Raw genomic sequence first — 18,184 nt, forward strand, 5'->3', positions numbered from 1 at the left:
AAATCACCGTCCTGGTGCTTCAGACGGGGCCGTTGGTACGGGCATAGTAAGGCTTAAGCCGTAACGCGTTAGTTAGTTAGTTAAATGGGGTTTAATGGCGCAAAATCGGCTGAGGCTATGCTGCGCCAAACACGAGGTGTCTCAAAAATCCAGTAAATGAAGGAAAAGGCTCTGTTAATAATCTATATTTTATGTAAAAATCCAGTGTCGTCTAAAAATTTACGGACGTCACAAAATGGGACCAGTGGATCATCGCCTAAAATTACAGCAGGGTGTAATGGTATGTGTTGTTCATATAATTTTTTCAAGAGTGCTCGTCTGTGTGTTTCAATCTGCGTACATGTGAGTAATATGTGCATAACTGTTAGTGGCTGTTGACATTTCTCGCATGTTGGTGTGTCTTCTTTCCTAAGTAGGTAATTGTGCGTGAGGTGTGTGCCCGATGCGTAGTCGGCACAAAACTACTTCGATGAACCGCTCCTGATGACAGCATGACTTCCACTCCCCAACTATGGGTTTCGTGAGATGTAGCTTGTTGTCAGAACAACGGTCCCATTCGCGTTGCCATTTTACCGTTAAGGCTTTTCTAATTGCGCGGATGCTATCTTTGTATGGGAGTGTTGTGTGTGTAATGTCTTCGTGTGCTGCCTTCAATGCATATGTATCAGCTGCTTCGTTACCTGGTATCCCAACATGGCTTGGGACCCAGCAGAAACGAATTGACCTCCCGTATTCATTAAAAGCCACCATGTTTAAAATGTCTCCAATCAGGGGTTCACACTCAGATTTCAGATGTAGTGCCTTCAGTGTGCTTAAAGAATCTGTGTATATGACTGCATTTGTGTGTTTATCAGCGATAATTTTTTTCACTACAACCCATATGGCGAAAACTTCGGCCGTGAAAACAGAGGCGTGTTGTGGCAATCGAATACTTTTTCCCCAATTTTCCGTTATGACCCCCACACCAACGTGTTCTTTCGTTTTGGAGCCATCAGTGTAATATTGCACGTTATCTTTATATTTCTCCTGAAGTTCACGGAATTCTTGTGTAATGTGTTCGCGTGGGGTGTCTTTCTTCTTTAAATGTGTCAATGTCCAGTCACATAACGGTTCAAAATCGTACCATGGGGGCAAACGCTGTGGCTTTCTGACAACCTCGAGGACTTCGCAAGGAATGTTATAATCCCGGACATATTCCTCATATCGCAGGACAAGCGGTTTGATCATGTTCGGTTTATTTGTATAGTGTAGGCGTGAGTTGCATTGTGTGAGGATGTTGTAGCATATGTGTTGTGGTGATGACTGAATTCTTAGTACGTAGGAAAAAGTGAGGAAAGCTCTGCGGTGCTGTAAGGAGGGTTCATTACACTCGACGTATAAACTTGGAATAGGTGAAGTTCGGTAGGCACCACTTGCCAGTCGCAGTCCAAGGTTATGTACCGGGTCAAGTTGTTGGATGTAGGACTGTCTGGCTGAGCCGTAAACCACGGAGCCGTAGTCTAAAAGGCTACGCACAAGAGACCGGTAGACACGTAAAAGGCACGTTCGGTCGGAACCCCAGTGCTTATGAGACAGAATTTTAAGGATATTTAGAGCTTTATTTGCTTTATTCCTCAGTGCTTTTATGTGACTTAGGAAGTTAAGTTTGGTGTCAAAGGTTACTCCTAAAAACTTATGGTCTTGTTTCACCGGCAGTATGGTGTCGTTCAATTTTAGGACTGGATCGCTGTGTAGCCCTCGTTTCTGAGAAAACAAAACAGTAACTGTTTTCTGTGTGGAGAAACGGCAACCATTTTTGTTAGCCCATTGTGTAAGTTTATTAATTGTTATCTGGAGCTGCCTCTCACAGGTTAGCACATTTGAGGCACGGCAAGCCACTTGGAGATCGTCTACGTATAAGGAGTGCATAAGAGACGATGGTATGATCTTATTAACTGTATTCATTTTTACTATAAAAAGTGTCGTGCTGAGAACACAGCCTTGTGGAACACCATTTTCCTGTTTAAATGTATGAGATAGCACTGAGCCCAGACGTACCTGAAATGTTCTATTACTCATAAAATCAGCTAGGCAGTTCAGCATTTTACCCCGGATGCCGAGGTCAGCCAGGTCTTTTAAAATTCCATATCTCCATGTGGTATCGTAGGCTTTTTCTAAATCGAAGAAAACTGTTAGACAGTGTTGTTTGTGTAAAAATGCATATCGAATTTCATTTTCGAGACGGACAAGATGGTCAGTGGTTGAACAACCCTTTTTATATCCACACTGATGGGGGTCAATAAGGTTTCTTGATTCTAAAATAAATGAAAGTCTTATGTTGATGATGCTTTCATATGATTTCGCCAAACAGCTCGTGAGGGCAATGGGTCTGTAGCTGCTTGCGGATGTTGGAGATTTACCGGCTTTTAGAAACGGAACTACTATTGCTTTTTTCCACTCCTCGGGCATTATGCCAGATTCCCAGATTAAGTTAAAAAATTTAAGGAGAGCTTCTAGAGATGCCTGAGACAGATGAGCCAGCATGGCGTAGTGAATGCGGTCGTGACCTGGCGCTGTGTTTTTCCCTACAGAAAGAACTCTGTTTATTTCTGGTTGTGTGAGGGGGGAATTGTATGATTCATTTGATGCACCAGTTGTGGGCAGCTTCTGTTTTTCAGCAGACTGTTTGTATTGTAAAAATTCCTTTGTATAATTCCCTGAACTGGATACATCACGAAAATGTTCTCCAAGTATATCTGCCTGTTCTTGTATTGTTGCTTGTGTGCCAGGGCTTGTAAGTAACGGTATTGTGTAAGATGAGTACTGTCCTCTAAATTTCCTAACCTGGTCCCACATTCGTTTCGATGTTACCGTACTATTAATTGAAGAGATGTATTTTTGCCACGATGATTTTTCAGCATGTCTTCGAATGAATCGTGCTTTGGCTTTGGCTCGTTTGAAGTTTAACAGGTTGCTATAGGTGGGGTACCTCCGTAGGATTCCCCAGGCCTTATTTTGCTCTTTTTTAGCGTTGGTGCACTCCGTCGTCCACCAGGGGTTTAGCTTTTTGTGCACTATGCCCGATGACAGGGGTATGGCCTTTTCTGCCGCACAGATTATAACCTCGGTGATTTTTTGATTAAGTTCGTCAATACTAAGCCCTGGCGAAAAGACAGTTTCCACTTTCGCGTTTTCCATAAAAACCTGCCAGTCAGCGAGCTGTATTTTCCATCGGCGTGGTCTTGTTACTAATGTTTGTGGTGATGGTAGGAGTTTGATGAGAGCGGGTAAGTGATCGCTACCATATGAGGTGTCGAGGGCTTCCCATTTAAAATCAGTAAAAAGAGAGGGCGAACAAAAAGCTAAATCTAAACAACTAAATGTGCGGGAAGTCGGTGAGAAGTAAGTTGGCGCACCTGAATTTAAAAGGCAGATATCATTGGATAGGATAAAATCTTCAACCAGCTGTCCTCTTTGGTCAGTTTTGACGCTGCCCCAAAGAGTACAATGAGCATTAAAATCCCCAACTAAAACAAATGGTTCCGGTAATTGTTCTGTTAAATTTTCTAACTGCTTAGTAATGAAGTGGGTGTGGGGTGGTATATACAGTGAGCAAATGGTGATGGTTTTGTAAGATAGAATGGTGACAGCTACGGCTTCTAAAGATGTATTCAATTGGACGTTTCGGGTAGGAGTGCCAGCCTGAACGACTATAGCCACTCCGCCTGACAAACGGGTCGAACAATCGCGGTCCTTTCGGAAAACGGTGAAACCTTTGAGAATTTGACTATTTTTTGGACCGAGATTTGTTTCCTGAAGACATACGGCAACTGGTGAAAAGATGTTGATGATGTCTTTAATGTCACCTAGATTGTGCATGAGACCTCTACAATTCCAATGAATAATAAAAGCCATTTTAAAATTGAAAGGTAAGAATTGGCACTATGGAATGAATAAGAGGTGAGATGTTAGGTGACATGGAATTTAAAAGGCTTATACAAATGAGCGATAACCTTTAGGTTATCGCTTTCTTATTCTGAGTGGTTATCGGGATCTTGTCCCTCTTACCGCGCTCAAGAGAGCGCTTGTCTTTTGGTGTCAATGACACCGGGGTTTTTGCATCGACCTCCATCGCTCTCTCTGAGGCGCTGGAGGATCGAGAGTTAGGCGCCGAGACACGTGTCTCGGGCCTTGGGGTTCGCTTGATCTTAGGGCCCTGCGGGACTGGTGTCTGCAGGGCGTTTGAAGAGGATGGAGCAGCGTCGGCTGCTTCCACCACGGGGGCGGGAGGGGTCACTGCGGGACCACTGCGCGTGGGCTCGGAGGACTCCTGAAGCCTCTGTGACGCTGCCCCCAACTGCGTCACATCGGCGTAACTTCTTCGCGGAAGGTACGACAGCCGCTTTCTGGCTTCATAGAACGAGATTTTTTCTTTGGCTGTTAGAGCAATTACTTCTTTTTCTTTCTTCCAGCAAGGGCAGGACCGCGAATAAGCGGGATGATCTCCCTTGCAGTTGACACAAAGTGGCGAAGAGGTGCAATTGTCAGTTTGGTGATCGTTCGAACTGCATTTAGCACAAGTCGTTCGTCCTCGACATGCATGTGAAGCATGTCCAAATCTTTGGCATTTGAAACACCGTCTGGGGTTCGGAATATATGGTCTAACATTTACTTTTACATAACCTGCATCCAGCGAGGTAGGCATTACACTCGTGCCGAAGGTAAGTATTACATGTTTTGTGGGGATTTCTTGGTCGTTCCTGCGGATGACAGTTCTTTGGACTTTGGTAACATTTTGTTCTTGGAAACCTTCCAGCAGTTCTTCGTCGCTTAAGCCAATAAAATCTTCCTCTGATATTACACCCCTGCTTGTATTTAATGTTCTGTGCGGTGAAATAGTCACTGTTGCGTTACCAATACTGGTAAGTTCTGTGAGCTTTTGCGCTTGGTCTTTGTCATTGAGTTCTAGGAGGAGGTCCCCGCTAGACATTTTGGAGGCTTTGTACGTCGGTCCGATTTTTTCTTTCAAGCATTTGGCGACAAGGAATGGTGAGAGTTTTCTTACTGGCATGTTGCTTTCGCTATGAACTACATAGTACTTGGGGAAGGTTGGGGCGTTGCTCCGAAAGGAGAAATGGAAGGGTACTTCGGTGCGGCATCTTTTCAGACGCCGATCATAAACGACAGAGGTTTGTGCTGCCATAGAAAATAAGTATGTTCGGCAACAGCGCCGACCGCCCACCACGGAGCCCAACGAGGGGACGCGGCAGGGCTTGTGTCCAAGCCTGCACGACGCCAGCCGTACGCCGTCGCTATAACCAAATATGGTGTACCCAATTAAGGTAGGATATCCACACAAGGTTAACCCTTGCCGCCGTGGAGAAAGGAAGTAAATGGAAGAGAGAAGAAGACAGGAAAGGTAAAAAAGTGTGAGATAAAGACGAAGGTTTGAGGAGAGAGAGATAGGAAGAGGCGACTACCGATTTCCCCCGGGTGGGTCAGTCCGGGGGTGCCGTCTACGTGAAGCAGAGGCCAAAGAGGCGTGTTGCCTCCGCCGGGGGGCCTTAAAGGTCCGAGCACCCAGCATCGGCTCAACCCCCAGGATCCCCCTTTCCCCGGACACGGCTAAGCCGCGCACGGCTACACGCGGGAGGGTCCAACCCTCGTGTGCTCGGGTACGTGGTGTCGCAACACACCAAACGCCTGCTTACGCAGACGCCCCTGCGGGGCCGTAACGCGTGTACGACGTCAGGTGATGTGGAACCAGGTGGCATGACGGAGGTCACGGGGATTATCTCGTAAGTGACATTGGTCACTTGACGTAGAACACGGTAAGGGCCTTTGTAGCACGGAACAAGTCTCTAGGAGAGCCCCACTCGGTGGCAAGGGGACCAAAGTAGCACGAGAGAGCCTGGTGAAAAATATGTGTCACGATGGCGGTGATTGTAAGCGTGCCGTTGAGATTCCTGTGATGCCAACAGAGGAGTACGGGCAAGCTGGTGCACATGGTCAGCGTCGGCGAAGGCGTCGCGGGCATGCTCGGTCCTCGAATCCAGTACCAAGGGGAGTGAAGTTTCCAATGGTAATACAGGGTCACAACCGAAGAGTAAGTAAAGGAGGGAATACCCAGCAGTATCGTGGTGTGATGAATTATAGGCGAACGGGACATAAGGGAGAGCCACATCGCAGTCCTTGTGGTCGGTTGAAACGTATTTTTAGAGCATGTCAGTAATGGGCCGATCAAGTCGCTCAGTAAGACCGTTGGTATGGGGATGATAGAAGGTAGTCAGTTAGTGCTTGGTAGAACATGAGCGTAGTATATCGGCGATGGCTTCGGAAAGTGTGGCCGCGGTCAGTAAGGAGCTGTCATAGGATGCCATGTACTAAAATGATATCCCGGAGTAGGAAATATGCGACGTCGGTTGCGCAACTCATGGGAAGTGCTCGAGTGATGGCATAGCACGTCGCGTAATCAGTAGCGACTGCGATTCATCTGTTGCCAGAGCTGAACTTGGGGAAAGGGCCAAAGATATCCAAACCCACGCAAAAGAAAGGCTCAGGTGGAATGTCAATCGGCTGTAAGTGCCCGGCAGGAAGCGCTGCTGGCTTTTTGAGATGGTGACAGGGATTGCAAGCAGCTACATAGTACCGTATATACGGAGCGTGTGAGGCCGGGCCAGTAGAAGCGGCGGCGCACGCGGTTGTAAGTGCGAGCAAACCCAAGGGGTCCGGCAGTTGGGGCGTCATGAAGCTCCCGAAGCACGGTTGAGCGGAGGTGTTGAGGAACAACAAGGAGAAGGGGGGTACCGTCAGGATGAAAACTGCGTCGGTACAAAATCTCGTCGTCGAGGACGAAGCACCGTAACGATGGATCAGTAGGAGGAGATTCAATTCTGTCAATGAGGGTGCTCAAAGTAGCGTGATGGCGTCGCTCGTTAGCCATGCCCAAAAGCTGGAAAACGGAAAGAACACTTGCGGAAGCGTCCATGTCGGTGTTGGCGGGCGTGTGTACAGCGTACAGGCAGCGGGACAAGCAGTCGGCGTTATTGTGTAGGCGACCAAACGTATACAGACCGAAGAGGAATAGCCTTGGAGCCGCAAAGCCCATCGTCCTAGCCTCCCTGTGCAGTGGCGTAGCCAGAAATTTCCTTTGGGGGGGGGGGGGGGGGAGGTTGCTCACGTTGCAGCTCGGCCTCCTCCTTAAGAGCTAGCTTTAGCTCGGGTGCTCCGATCGAAATACATGTAGAAGGGGAATTCCTTTTTCTCGACAACCGCTGCACCAACTTCCACGAGATTTGTTGCATTTAAAAGAAAAACTTAAATTCTACGGACTGCTGGTTTCAAATTTTTCATTTACGCAGTAAATTTTTTACTAAATGTTGGCCAAAATCGTAAATTTCCGGAAAACGAAACTATCAAGTTTAAAACTCTGTAACTCAACAATGAAAAATGATATCATAATTATGTGAGTTGCATATAATAATATAATATAATGTGAGTTGCATATAATCCAGCTGACAAAATTGATATGCTACATACGAACCTCAAAAAATTTAGTAATATGGAAATACGGCTTTTGCAGAACCCTTGTACACAACGTAACCAATTCACGTAAGATACAAATTGACATACCAAATCTCTCCGCTTTGACTGTTATAATAGATGCTGTTTACAGATGTTCTTGATGCAGAGCTATTGGATTGTAAATGTCATGCTTCTAATTCTTTTCGAACTTTTGAATTTTTCGAAATATTTTTGAAAAAAATTCAGGCCCCAAATCGAAATTTCGCTTCCAACAGACACTAGAAGTTAACTTTCTCTCTCAAATGCAACTAATTTCATTAAAAGCGATCGAGTGGTTATCTCAGAAAAGCGTTTCTGCGTTTTACATGTATTTGAATAGGCCGCGTTGTATTGGGTCAGAGCTAAAGCTTCTTCTTAAACAATTTGTGAGGGATGAAATAGATGAATAATAATTGCATTGCCATTGCCAAAGATGCTGCAAACGAATTCTCGAACGCTACGCACTGTAAAAACAAGTAAAATATGAATTTTTAAATAAAGAATATTTTCGTAAGTGCCAAAAATTTAGTCCAAAATAACTGATATCAATGCTTCCACCTCTTTTGTCTATTTAATGAGTAAAGAAAACACCACACGAACTTTAGAACTATATTAGTTCGAAACCAGCAAAGCAATGCATGCCGTTGATATGAAAAATGTAAAAGCCATGAAATGAACAAGTTGAGGACAAATATGGTAATGAAACTTTGTCATTCAAGAACCGTGTTTACATTCTTGTACATATGCAATGGCCAGTGCAAAATCTCAATGACGCTGTCAATTGTTCCAATGTATTACGCAGGAGTAGCTGTCAACGGTCCTGTATCATGAGTAACTGTACCGAAATTGTAGTCGCAACAGAGAGCACGTATAGAAAGCAGTTCTGCGAAATGTGCGACGGCGAGTCAAATGAAAGTGAGCCAATGCAAATATATGACAAATGGGGTACTTTATTTAAAAGTAGTCTCCATGAAATTTATATGTTTGTCCTATTGATTATCGAGTCGTGTGATTCCCGTCTCATAAAACACCTTGGGTTGCTCCTTCAAAAAGTTTGCAACTGACTGTTTCACGTCATCGCCCCACACGAATCTGGTTCCCTTGAGCTGTTTTTTTTCGAAAATGAAGAAGTCGCAATGCGACAGGTCTGCGCTTCATGGCGGATGTTGCAGCATTTCCCACTTGAACTTTACCAGTTTTATATTGACCCCATCAGCATCATCAGACGGGCATTGTTGTGGAGCAAGATGACTCCGTTACTCAATTTTTCACGTCGATTGTTCTTGATTGCGACTCTCAGGCGTTCCGGCGTTTCACGATACAGGAAAACAATTGACAGTATCCCAAGATTTGGCAAATTCTATCAGTAATGGCCCCTGAAGATCGAAAAACAAAAGTCAACGACAGCTTTCCGGTGGAAATGACGGCCTTTGCTTTCTTTGGGGGTGGTGAATTCGTATGTTTCCACTGTAAGCTTTGAAGTCGTGTGTCGGGCTCGTAGTAGTGGCGCAATGGTTCGTCCCCGATCACAATTGCAGACAAGTCGTCACCCTCGTTGTGATACCGGATCAGATGAGTCAAGGCAGCGCCGAACTTCTCCGTCTTCTGGCGGTGGTTCAAAATCTCGGGCATTTATTGAGCACACAAAAGCCGATAACCGAGACGTTCATGAATTATGGCGTGAGCCCAACCGTGACTGTTGTTCACAAGCTCTGCAAGTTCATCGATCCTTATCCTCCGTTCTTGTTTCATCAGCTCATCAACCTTTGCAATTTTGTTGGGGGTGATTGCACGATGGCTTCGGCCCGGTCTTGGATCATCTTTGCAACTTTCACTTCCTTCTTTGAACCGTTTGCTCCAACGCTTCCCAGTGGCCAATGAAGTGCAATGTTTAATGTACACGGCAGCCATACGTTGACTTTCTTTTTGGGAAATACCTTCAGCTGTCAAAAACTTCTCGGCACCACGCTGTTCAACTTTTGGAGTGTCATTTATGTCGCGAAACCATGTTGAACCTATAGTCGGATACAACTTTAGAAAAAAGGGGAGGCCCCGCCCAGATGACCGAAGCGCGACAGCCGATAGCCTCCGCGACTAAAAAAGTCCCGCTCGAAACATCGTGCTCCTGAAACGCGTAATTCTCGGTATAAATAAAGACTTTTGCATTTTGATGACTGGTTTGTTAGAGTTCTCATGTACTGCAGCACATGCCGGATAGCGGCAGAAAAATAACCCCGTGCCTTTCACAACGCTGCCCGTCGTCTGCTCTTTAGCTTCATTGCAAGTGACAAAAGTAGAAAGAGCAGCTCTGCGACGCTTTTGCGCTTGTTCACTTGTACACGGCGTATCTACGACTCGTTTCTCATGCTTAAAATGAATCAGTTGCTATAGAAAAAGTACTTATATAAAACAATGCATTTATCGCAACCATTAAAAACCTGGGGTCGAGGCAGGAAGGTGCAAAAATGCTTCATTCATCGTTTTAAATAAATACTCTTGGTTTCAAATAGCATAAAAGTTATATTTTTTGATTTTGTGTTTTCACAATTTCACAGCACGCATTCTACAGCTTGCGCGTGCAGTGAGAACTGGTGTACAGCAATCAATCGACGGTGCCACACAACACTCGAACACCGTCGCTAGACGCTCGGCTATCTCACTGCTGAGGTTTAGCTTGTCCGGTATTCCAGTAAAACGCAGGCGGACGGGGCATTGACGCGTTGGGGCTGCAACACGATTATGCCAGTGCCGAAAATTTACACCAGAAGCGAAGAAGAATACGCTCGGTTAATGCAATATTAACTGTTTCTGTCTGTTTGAGCACTGCGCCACCAGGTGGCTGCACCGTGCAGACCGCTCGACCGCTCACGTTTACGCCTCCGCCGCCACGCCCCAACGCGCCGGGCGTCCGCCTGCGTTTTACCGGAATACCGGAAAAGCTAAAACCTCTCTATTGATAGTTTACGCTAAGTTGACGGCGACAAATCTTTGCGTTGAAGGCTTCTTCTGCAAATAGTTTCTGTTGCGCGAACTTTTCTGATTTCTCCTGAGGATGGTTTTGCTCCATCATTTCACCCCATCCGACGAAAAACACACCCGCCGCTACCGTAGGCACCAGTCTCTGGAAAACTTTCTCGCCGTAACTTCACTCGGGAGCGAAATAAAACAACATGGAACAAGTACGCAGGATGTGTGTTCGCAGCGGTCGCTGCGGGATCCTGTTTACAGGCAAAGCGTAGCACAGCCCCAGTGATGCTCGCTGCAATGTTCCTTCAACGGATCACGGCTCAGAATAAATGCACGCGGCAGAAATGGCGCATCGTAAGTTCGTAGTAATATTTCCGGCATGATAGACCCTCACAAACACTACTGGAATTCACTCTGACGATGGGCTGAAGCACACAGCTGTCGCGACCTCACCCAGTTCGAAGCGCGGGCGGCCATCTTCTCCGTCGGCGGGGTCACCAGCCGTCTGGCTCATGACGTTTGTCCAGAGCGCGCGCCCATTGGTGGATGCTCGTCTGCCTCCGCCTCGGAGGAGTAAACGCCCCCTTTTTTCTAAAGTTGTATCCGACTATAGTGCACGAGAGCATTAAAGAACCTTTATGCTCACACTTGCGTGCCATTTCTGTAAATGAGAGGTGCCTGTGTGCTACGCGCAATCCTCGCACAAAATGAACCGAACCATTATTACGTGGGGTGCGTAGGCTCACTTTCATTTGACTTGCCCTCGTACATTAGAAATGCGGAGCTAGTGTGATAGCGTCGACAGGCGTCGTTCAGTGTTTCATATCAGAAGCGGATGAGCAACCGCCAGCGTGTATAAGAAGCACGCGCTGTTACGAATAAAGCATTCTCTCTTCCGGAGCCCACTGGTCTTCTTGCTCGTCACGCTGGATGGGATCGACGTAAGTGGCTTCCCGAAATCATGGTGGATGCTGACAACAAGCACGGCAGGCAACCAGGCCAGCGCGGTGGAACCTCGAGGAAACGGCAACATGTCAAAGGTGGGAAGAATCGATTGCTTTGACGAGAAAGCCGAAAGTTTTGACTCGTACGTGGAACGGTTCGACTTGTATATGGAAGCAAATGAGGTAGCCGATAGCAACAAATTAGCCGTATTCTTAATGGTCGTAGGACCGAAATCATACGAAATACTGAAAAACCTGCTCGTACCCGATGCGCCATCCAGTAAAACGTACGATGAAGCTAAAGCGGTTCTGAATAACCATTACAGCCCCCGGAAAGCCATCGTTGCGGAACGGTGCAGATTCAACCGCCGCGTACAGTTTGAACAAGAAAGCGTGACAGACTTCATACTCCAGCTGAAGACCAGCCAGAAGTTGCGCATTCGGAGACTTTCTTGACCAAGCCTTGAGGGACAGGCTCGTAGCGGCGTTGCGATGCGTGGACGCCCAGCGGGAGCTGTTTGCGGCTGACGCCGGGGTTTTGACCTTTGAAGGGGCTTGCAAAATTGCTCTGAACCGCGAAATGGCATCGAAGCGGTCGTAACAAATAAAGCCTGAGGAAGCAGCTCGTCAGACGGGCCTGACAGCGGAAAGCAGGCAAATATGCAAGCTCTCAGGCCAACAACGCCCCGTCAGAGAGAACCGCAGGTGAGGTGTCGCGACAGAACCAATAGAACGTTTCCGATGTGGAAAAAACCACTCGGAAAGAACATGTTGATACCGCAGGGACAAGTGCCACAACTGTGGCACGCAAGGTCATCTCAGGACGATGTGCAGGCGGGGCACCGAACCACGCAAATAAATAAATTAGGTGGACGACTCCACGGAAGAATCGGATAATGATTTGCAGATTTGTAGTATCACCAGCAACAAGTCCGCGTATTATGTTACTGTGGAGGTAGAGGGCCACAACGTGACCATGCAAATAGACACGGGCACCTCAGTGACGGTGATGCCAAAGGCAATCTATCAGCAGAACTGGGCGCACCTGCCCCTGGAGGCGGTGGCTGATCCGTTAAGAACGTACACGGGCCAGCTTGTCCCAGTTCTTGGTTCGGTCGACGTGGAAGTAAAATACAACAAGCAGACTTGCGTTCTTCCCCTGATAATAGCCGATGATGCAGGAAAGCAGTGGTCATGCCTGTTGGGAAGAAACTGGCTGAGTCGGCTAAAGGTAAATTGGAATGAAGTCGCTGCCATAAGGTCAGTAGACATTGTCACTGAGCTGAAACAGAAATTTGCGCCTGTTTTGTCGAAGCAGTTAGGACCAATTTCCGGGTTCAAAGCGCAAATACTAATAAAACCGGACAGCAAACCCGTGTTATGCAGAGCACGTAAGGTACCTTTCGCTCTTGTTGAACCAGTGGAAAATAAGCTGGATACTTGGGAGGAAGTGATTGGGCAACACCCTTGGTCGCTGTGCCAAAGGACGAAGGGGCAGACGTCCGGTTGTGTGGTGACTATAAGCTCACTGTGAACCCCGTGCTGAAAACAGAGCATTACCCGCTTCCGCTACCGGAAGACTTGTTCGAAGCTTTAGAGGGCTTGAGTGTTTTTTGCGTTTTGGATCTAGCTTCTGCATACCAGCAAGTAGAGCTATGTGAAGACTCCAAGTCACTCTTGACGATAAACACGCATAAAGGGCTCTTTCAATACCAGCGTCTGCCCTTTGGCATTGCAAGCGCTCCGGCAGTATTCCAGTCGCTTATGGACAGAATTCTCGGTGGTATTCCTTACGTAGGGTGCTACATTGATGATGTAATCATTGGGGGTACCACCACGTCGGACTGTCGCGAGTGGCCAGAACAAGTACTCCAGCGGTTACAGGCCCACAATGTAACTCTTCCCTTTGAAAAAACTCGCATTTTTCCTCTTGAAGTTCGGTACCTGGGCCACCGAATATCTGCAGCCGGAATCCAGCCTTTGCGATCAAAAGTTAAAGCAATTACGGCTGCGCCAGAACCCTCAAACGCAGCGGAATTGAAATAATTCTTGGGCATGGTGACCTTTTATTCCAAGTTCCTGTTGAACTTGGCGACCATGACAGCACCGCTGTACGCTCTTTTAAAGAAAGGCCTGCGGTGGCACTGGTCCAAAGAATGCGGTGCTGCTTTCCACAAAACAAAGAAGCTGCTCACGTCGAGCCTAGTACTGTGCTACTATAACTCAAAGCGACCACTTGTATTCAGTTGCGATGCATAGCAGTACGGACTGGGCGCAGTGATTTCGCATGTGCAACCAAACGGCGAAGAAAGGCCCATTGCGTTTGCCTCTCGAACATTATCGGCAGCGGAACGCGCGTACTCGCCAATTGAAAGAGAAGCGTTGTCCATAATATATGGGTTGCAAAAGTTTCATCGATATCTGGACGGCCGTCGTTTTACGCTTTTCACGGACCACCAGCCATTACTCGGCATTGTAGGTGCCTGCAAGCCGATACCAACTTTGGCCGCTGCGCGCATGTAACGATGGGCGCTTATCTTGGCGGAATATCGTTACGAGCTTACGTATCGGAAAGGGTGCCAAATGGAAGTGCCCGTTGCGTTATCGAGATTGCCACTTCCAAGTCAAGCAAGAGATGAAGAGGCCGATTGTTTGGTAGTTTTTGAAACGACGCCGCTGTCAGCCAATGTGGTGTCAGCTAAGGCTCAATGTGTTCGTGCGAATAAAAGTTAAACCAGAAAAAATAAATAAGAATGCAGCTACCTTGGTTGGATTTAGTGTCTTGACATGGATGCTTTGGCGCAGGTGCAAAAGAAATGTTGGTATTTTTTATATGACATTACGGCACAAATGAACCACCACAACGCTTCGTCTCATTGGACCTCGCTGCGTGCTTTGTCAACTTGTCTGATATTTTGCTGATTTGGCTTGTCTCGTTAATGTTCCAATGTAAGACTTTAGAAAAGTCAGTGCACCTTTGGCGTCAAATGTTTATAACAGCATTGAACCCACAAAGTTCCGCAATTGAAGATCTAAAGCACAACTTCGCAAGTGTCAATGCACCTTTAACATCAAAAGTTTATGAGATTTATGCGCATAAAGTTTCGGAATTGACATCCATGCGCTCCGTAGATTCCGCGGCCTCCACGAGGTGCCGCGGCGAGCCCATTCGCCATCAAAACGCCCTTGAAACTTTGTGCTCTGACGGGGCTGCTTGCGTTATGTGACTCCCGGTACATGGGCGTTGCCGCGAAATCCAGCCCGAGTTCACAATGTTCGCAGTGAAATGTCTTTTCGAGTGTGAAAAACACATTCTACACAAAATACAGAATGATTTCCGGCGCCGAGGGGTTGCTTTGGTCGATGGTGCATGGACAGCACGAAAACATTGCGGGGGGGGGGGGGGAGGCTGCAGCCCCATAAGCCCCCTCCCCTGGCTACGGCCCTGTCCCTGTGGGATCTTTTAGTACGAAAGCCAATCGAGGGCGTGGTGGTCCGTTACAAGAGAAAAGGGCCTGTCGTATAAATGGGGGAGGAATTTCGCCACTGCCCGCACAACGGCCAAACATTCGTGATCGGTAATAGAGTAGTTCCGCTCCGCAGGTGACAAAAGACGGCCAGCGTACGCGACGACACATTCATGGCCGTGTTGAACTTGTGCCCAGACGGCACCGATTCCGTGGCCACTGGCCTCGGTGCGCACCTCTGTAGGGGCTGAAGTAGCGAAGTGTCCAAGAATCGGTGGGGTGGTGAGCATGGTGGTAAGGCAAGAAAAGGCGGTGGTCTGAAAGGATTCCTATGAAAATGGCACACTTTTCTTCAGGAGATCTGTGAGAGGGCGTACTATGGTGGCAAAACCTTTAACAAAGCGGCGGAAGTAAGAGCAAAGGCCCACAAAACTTCGGACATCTTTTGCGGACCATGGAACAGGGAAGTCTTTCACGGCGCGAATTTTCTCTGGGTCCAGTCGGATGCCAGTCGCATTGACGACACGTCCAAGAACAGTAATCTCACGGGGGCCGAAGTTACATTTCTTGGAGTTGAGCTGTAGACCGGCCTTGCGGAAAACGGCAAGTACGGCCGAAAGGCGCTCAATGTGTGTGCTGAATGAGGGCGAGAACACAATAACATCATCTAGGTATAGCAGAGACTGGTCGACCACTTGAATCTTTGGAGTAATGAGTGCATCATACGCTCTAAGATAGCCGGAGCGTTGCATAGCGCAAAAGGCTTAACTCTGATGTGGTAAAGACCTTCAGGGAGTTATAAAGGTGGTCTTTTCGCGATCTTGACCATCGACAGCGACTTGCCAATATCCGGACCACAGGTCGATGGACGAAAAATGCTGTGCCCCGTACAGGCAATCGAGGGCGTCATCAATACGAGGTAGTGCGTAGACGTCCTTCTTTGTGATACGGTTAAGATGGCGGTAATCGACGCAGAATCTCCATAAGCCGTCCTTCGTTTTGACCTGCATGACAGGGGACGCCCAGGGACTTGCCGATGGCTCAATGATGTCTTTCGCTAGCATCTTGTCTACATCCGTTTTGCTGACGTGACGCTCCGAAGCTGAAACTCGGTAGGGCCGCCGATGGATGGGTGTATTATCGCCTGTATGGATACGATGTTTGACAAGTGACGTCTGGCCTAAGGGTCAGTTGTTCAAGTCGGATATATTGTTGTAGGAAAGCAATAGGCTGCAGAGCTGTTCAGTGAGATTCAGGTCGATAATTTTCCGAATGTCTTTGTCAGTACAATTGTCAGACCCGAAAGGCTCACAAGAAGCGTCGATGGCAAAAGTCTCAACGCAACTAACTTATAAAGCAGTCATTGAAGCCAGGGTGATATCTTTAGACAGAATTTGCTTAGCGAGCGTGAAATTCACCACAGGGAGATATGTGCGATTGTCTGTGAACCTCAGGATTGTATGCGGGACAGTAATTAACGTTGTGGGTTAGAACGATGGCAGTTATTGGAGCGGAGATGTAATCACCATCGGGAACTGGCGCAGAAGGCGACATTTCGATGTATGTGAAGACCTATAGTGGAACGTGAACAAAATCTGTCGGTCTAAGGCGAATTTCGTGTGGTGTCGCAGGAACGTCAAGTAGAGGCTGGTCAAGACGCAGAGTACTTGAGGAACAATCGATTAGCGCTGAATGGGCAGCGAGTAAGTCTAAGCCTAGTATGAAGTCATGGGGGCATTGCTCAAGCACAGTGAAAGGGACGACAGTATGGCGGCCGGAAATGCTCACACGTGCAGTACACATTCCGACCACGGTCACCGTGCTACCGTCGGCGATATGTACGAACCGAATCACAACAGGCGTAACAATTTTCTTCAAATGGCGGCGCAGGCGGCTGTTCATAATCGATGTGTGTGCTCCGGTATCTACGAGTGCTGTGACGAGTGCGCCATCAACTTTGACGCCAACATGGTTATGTCTCGTAAACAGCGTCAAAGAAAAATTTTGCGGTGAATCCGACATTGCAGCACCAGCTCGAGGTGCCGCATTGCCTAGATTTCCTGCTGGGACGGTCCTGGGTAGGTCGGTGAGGGCGAGCGGTGAAGCAGGGAGGGACGTGGCTGGCGACGTTGAGGCGAGGGCGAGCGAGCATAGCGGGGAGTCGAGGCAGTGGCGTCGGAAGTGCCGAAGAAGCGACGGGGTGAGGAACTTCGGGGCGAACTTGGATTCCGGAAGGTGTTTCGAGGAGGGGACAGCCAATGGCTCAGGCAGTGATGAGAAACGTGACCGATTCGGCCGCAGAAGAAACAGATCGGCCTGTCGTTACGTGTACGCCAGTCCGATGGATTCCTGGTAGTGTAGGAATAACAGACACTGTGAGGTGGACTGCGATAGGACCAATTCATTGGAGCAGGGCGGGTATCAGGGCGACTCAAGGAGCAGGCACTGGAAACACCCATGTTGGCGATTTCCTTGCGAACCCCGGACTGGATCAGCGATATCGTCTCAGCAGTGTTGTTCCAAGACGTCTGTTGAGCCGAGGCAGGAAACGCGGCTTCGAGTTCGCGGAGTACAATTCAGGTCACGTTTTCGCTTGGTGGTGGCGAGCTAGATTGGCCAGTGGGGTTAGTACAGGAAGAGGTCGCTGCACTATTTGGAAGCGGTGTAGACTGATTGTATATACCGCTACTCTTCGCCTGCTCGAAACGGCGCATTCTTTCATGATGGCGTCGACAGTCGATAAGTTCCTAAAGACCAGTAGGTTGAATGCGTCGTCCGAGATGCCTTTGATAATGTGTCCAACCTTCTCCGCCTCTGGCATGGACGTACCGATTTTATGACGGAGGGATAGGACGTCCTGAATGTACGAGAAATACGACTCGGTAGCAGTTTGGGTGCGCGTGGCGAGTTGTTGCTTGGCGGCTAGTTGTCGACCGGTTGGATTGCCAAAAATGTCAGACAGCTTTTCTTTGAACAAGTCCCCACTGGTTAGCTCTTCCTCGTGAGTGTAAAACCCCGTTCGTGGTGTTCCGTCGAGGTATACCTGGCCAATCTCGTGCTGGCAAACACGAGATTTGCCAGCATTATGGCCGGATCCCTTCTGCTTCCCTTGCTGACGCGCTCATGCATCTTCAACCATTCTTTACGTCAACACCATCGGTGACGGTGAACTTGCCGGGGTCTTGTGACTGAGGTAGAGCAACGTACTGGCTATGCGTAGTCAGCATTGCAGCTGCGGATGCGGTGCCTTCCACTGGAAGCGTG

The sequence above is a fragment of the Dermacentor albipictus genome, unplaced genomic scaffold, assembly GCF_038994185.2.
Source record: "Dermacentor albipictus isolate Rhodes 1998 colony unplaced genomic scaffold, USDA_Dalb.pri_finalv2 scaffold_20, whole genome shotgun sequence".
In the NCBI taxonomy this organism is placed as follows: domain Eukaryota; kingdom Metazoa; phylum Arthropoda; class Arachnida; order Ixodida; family Ixodidae; genus Dermacentor; species Dermacentor albipictus.